The sequence below is a fragment of the Camellia sinensis genome, chromosome 2, assembly GCF_055761805.1.
Source record: "Camellia sinensis isolate YWXY chromosome 2, ASM5576180v1, whole genome shotgun sequence".
Classification (NCBI taxonomy): domain Eukaryota; kingdom Viridiplantae; phylum Streptophyta; class Magnoliopsida; order Ericales; family Theaceae; genus Camellia; species Camellia sinensis.
In genome coordinates, this window is record NC_138962.1 from 137,569,110 (window position 1) to 137,574,083 (window position 4,974).

Below are 4,974 nucleotides of genomic sequence, written 5' to 3' on the forward strand. Positions count from 1 at the left end.
GTAAATGGTATAAGCTGTATAAAATATTGAAGGGTGTAGATTAATTTAATCAAATTTAATGGCTGAGAATTAACTTGCATATGATATGCAAGTTTGAAGCCTTGCACACTACAACAGCTCCCCTTCAATTTTACCAATTTAATCAAGACATTTATTATTAATGTTGTGATTTTACCTAATTATATATTTTAGAGAAAGACTATAATATACACTCTTCAAAAGATATATGTCATATGTATCTTATAATTACAGAATAAAATAATATAATTTCATATTTTTTAAATTATAATAAAAAAAATCATAACTAAATATAAAAATTATAATCAAAATCTCAAAATAATATTAAAGAAAAAAATTACGTAACTTGAGATGTATATGATATAAAATATGTATGATAAAATTCTCCATGTATTTATCATGGTTTCGTTGTTTTCACCACCCAAGTTCAAGGAATGTGTTCTCGAATGCAACATAAAAAACGGGTTAAATGAAAATATTAAATATATACATAATTTTTTAAGAATTGTTTATAAAGAAAAATTAATTTTTTCAATTTAAAAACTAAACACTGAATTTTGAATTTAACTAAAAATTACAACAAAAAAAAATAATAATATTTTAATCATTAAATTTACAAAATTTAATATTTTAAACATTTTATGTACACCTATTTTTTATGTCATTATTTCTTAATGTTAAACTAATCGTTTAGATTAAAAATAAATTTTAATTAACAAAATTACTAACTCGGTCAAACTTAGTATTTTGTTTTGAATATTTTCTAATTTTTTATGATAAAATAATAAATAATTAAATAATATAATTCTACATAAATTTTCTATTTGGTTCTATTCTGAAATCATGATTGCACCCTCATATTTTAACCCTCTGTTTGATTATAGTTTTCAAAATATGATTCTAAATCACATTTCAAAATATGTCTGGTAATCAGAGAGTTTTTGAATTTTTGGTCTATCCGGTCGTCCGCCAAGACATCCTCCCAGACATCCGGCCGGTTGACCGGAACAGTGTTTTTTTTTTTTTTTCTCCCAATTACCACTTGTTGTTTGAAAGGAAAAAATTATATTTGTTTTTGATATTTTTTTAATTATAGAAATTATTTTTTTTAGACCAAAATGACAAATTATTTGGTCATTTATTTAAAATTAACAAAAAAAATTAAATAAAAATTAATTTTTCATAGTAATATAAAAAATCATTTTTAAACAAAACAATTAAAAAAAATCAATCAAATATACAATCAAAACTAATTTTAAAACACTAGCTGAATATTTTTTTTAACAAAAAAAAATATTTTTTAAATATTTTCAATAAAAATATATTTTCAGAATTTTTTGAATTTTTTAAATAAAAATTTTATTTTTTTCAATAATTATTTTTTTTTGAATTGTTTTTAAATGGAATAAAAGATTAATGTTCTACTTGTTTTCACAAAAACAGTTTTTCAAAAAAAAAAAAAAAAATCATAAAAATATCTTCCTATGCGTAATTGCGACATTGAAACTAATGTTAGCAAAATAGAATTGAGTTGAATCAAATACTTCTATAAATAATGTTATTCAGTGAAGTTTAATTAAAAATAACTTGTAGAGAAAAAAATTAATCTTGTCAAGATAATTTTTTAACATAATAGATTAACACGACATGAACCGAACATAGATTGAAAATGAAAAGGCATGATAACATGAAATAATAAATCTATTGAGTTCGTGTTAAAGTAATTCTAACACTAATCCAAAATGATACAATAGAAATACCATCTAATACCACACGACACCCTATTAAGAAGCCAAAGATAAAAGAGTAGGTAAAAAATTTACAAACAAGGAAAATAAAAAATAAAAAGAAAAAATGTTATAGGCCTGCAATTTAGAAAAACTTTAAACCAAAATACTTTTAAAAATAAAAATATATTTTATTTTAAAAATTAATATTGTGTCAGTTATTTTTATTTATTTTTGTATAATTTTATTTGACTAATGATACACAAACAAAAAAGGAAAAATTAGTGAGACACTCATTTATAAGTTTGTGTAAGAGTTTGGAATACTAGCAATTTGTTTATAAATTAAAGTCTCATAGATTTGAAATCCTAAAGTGATAAAGTCAAACTTTAACATACATTGTCCAAGATGCCTTCACAATCTTAAAAATCATAACCTTTATCGTTGTTTCTCTCATAAAGTCGCTTCTCTCTCCTGTTACTTTTTACATTATTTAAGTAATTTCAAAACTTTAAAATTTAATAATTTTTAATTTACATTTCTATTTTTTTTGTAAAATTTATATTTTTAAAGAATTTAGGCCTGAAACTTTAATAGATTCCGGAGTGGCTCATCGTCGTGTCGTCGTGGATTCGACATCGACGTTATGGATTCAACTTTAGGAAAGAAAATTCCAATGTGAAGACGGTGGTAAAAGAGACACATTGGGGTTGGTTCAATTCGAGTATGGATTTGCTAGGTAATTAAGAATACTCATGTGTAATTCCTTTTTATCTTCTTAGTGGATTGTTTTGTGGTATTAACCCGTGATTTTTTATCATAATTGGAGGCACTCCAATTGTGATTTTTTTTTTCACGTTAATCATTATATCAATTCATTTTTGATTGAGATTGTTATTCATTGTTTAAAATTGAAACATAATCACAAATCAATAACTCAAAGATTTTAGATTTTTCAGATAATTTACATCCAACTTCCTTGAACTATTAGCCAAATCACTTTAGGTCTTATATTTTCTCACCTTACACTATTAATTTTTATCAATGTAATTATTCTGTTAAGAATTTGTTTCTGTAATAGATGAAAAATTGACATATGACTTATACATGACATATCAAATGGAATACTTAAAACGATAATACTTAAAGCGATATTATAAGTCTGTTGATTTTTAAAAACTATTTTGGTGTTTTTTAGTTTAATTTTTAGTGAACTTTTTTCATATTTAAAAATAAATATAAAAAAAAAGAATTACTATTTTAGATACCTTTTGGGAAGACTAAATAAGTGCACTTTTTGACTTTTTATGAAATATGGGTTGGGTTTGGGTTGGGTTTGAAGTGATGTGTTAGAGAGGTGATGTGACTTAAATAAGATGATGTGACTTAAATAAGATAGTGACTTTTTGACTTTTTGTCTTTTTTCAAACATGCCAAACTTAAGATTCAAATTGAAAAAAAAAATTAATAGATGAGGAGGTTAAGTACTATAATTTTTAGTTAAAGGGATAAAATGACTTGGAACAATAGTTGAGAGGGTTAAACTGTAATTTGCCATTATTTATGTTAAATAGACAAATACATGGGTAAATTGCAATCACACTTCTTGGGATTTGCTTAAAAAATAAATTACTTCTATAGTTATGGAAATTGCATCACGTCCCCTTCTAATTGTTAACCGCATTAATAGTTTTAATGATATCAGAAATATATTTCAGTTAACAGTTTTATTAATTTTATTGTTGCATAGGAGAAAATAAAATAAAAAAATTATGTCAAGGAGAGTATTTATAATTTTTAAAACTATAGAAAATAATTTATATTTTCAACAAATATAAGTAAATGTATTTATAATTACTCTAAATACATTAGATAGATAGATGGCAACCATTTTCATTTTTGCCTAAGCTGTTGGGCCCAAGTTGTTTTGATTTTAAGGAGAGAATAACACAAAAGGGAATGGTAAAATAAAAGAATAATAATAAAAAAAGAAAAATATAAGCCTCAACACTCTCTTATAGTATATAGATATAGATGTAGATATATAATTTTTATTTTATTTTTTGTTCTTTTGGGAACAAATTACTTTGGCCTTTAACTATTATTACGTTATTTTAGTTTTAAAAGTATCAATTTGAATAACTATTTTATTAAATTATTAACATGGATGTATTTTATTCCACCCCATTAATTTTTTTTTACAAAATATCTCATATTTAAAAACTGTGGTTTTATTTTATGTTTTGTGCAAGTAATTAGATTAATTTGGTTGTATTCAAAAGTAATAGTTTATTATAATTAGTTACACTTTATTTTTTTGTAATTAATTTTGTCTTTTATTGCATGATATGTAACGCCCCAAAAATAGGGCATGATATATCTATTTATGCAACAACCCACCTGATAAACAAACACATATATATAGCTAACTAATCCATACAACCATTTCCATTAAATCCCAAATGTCAATTACATGTTGTTCATATCTCAATGCCCCAATTCCAATTCCAATTCCAAACATACATTTTACAACAAGTATGAAATGGAAGCCAAACAGATAATAAGTGCCCTACTGTAGACACCCCATTTTTGACCGACCTTAAGACCCAGACGTCATCGATTGAGCGCTCGATGATAGTGCATGTTTGTGCTCGTTTCGAGTTTCCGGAGTTTTCGGCTGAGTGCCTTGCCTCCGGGCCTCTGAACTCTTTGTGTTTTGGCTCGGTTTGTGGACCATGCCTTGTTGACCTTGCTTAGAGGGAGAGAGAGGTCCGTAGACCACTTTTTGTAGTCGTGGACCACTTTTCCCTCTTATAGACTAGTTTTCGGTTTCCGGAGTCTTCGGCCGTGCGCCTTGTCTCGGGACCGCTTAGTGTTCTCCTCTTGGCTTGGTTTTCGAACCATGCCTTGTTGCCTTTGCCTAGAGGGACACAGAGGTCTTGTAGAGCACTTTTTGTAGTCGTAGACTACTTTTCCCTCTCGTAGACCACTTTTGGTGCCCGTAGACTAGTTTTCGAGGCTTCCGGTTGCGCGCCTTGTCCCGCGGACTTTTGTCTTTCATCCTTTTTGGTTTATTTTTGGCACAAACCTTGTTTTCCTTGCCTAGAGGGTGGAATAAGGGTTGTAGACCAGTTTCTCTCCCTGAAAACCACTTTTCTTCCCCGCCAGCCAGTTTTCTGGTCAGCCAACTGGTCTTGGTGGCCTGTGGACCACCAAAAGTGGTCGGCAG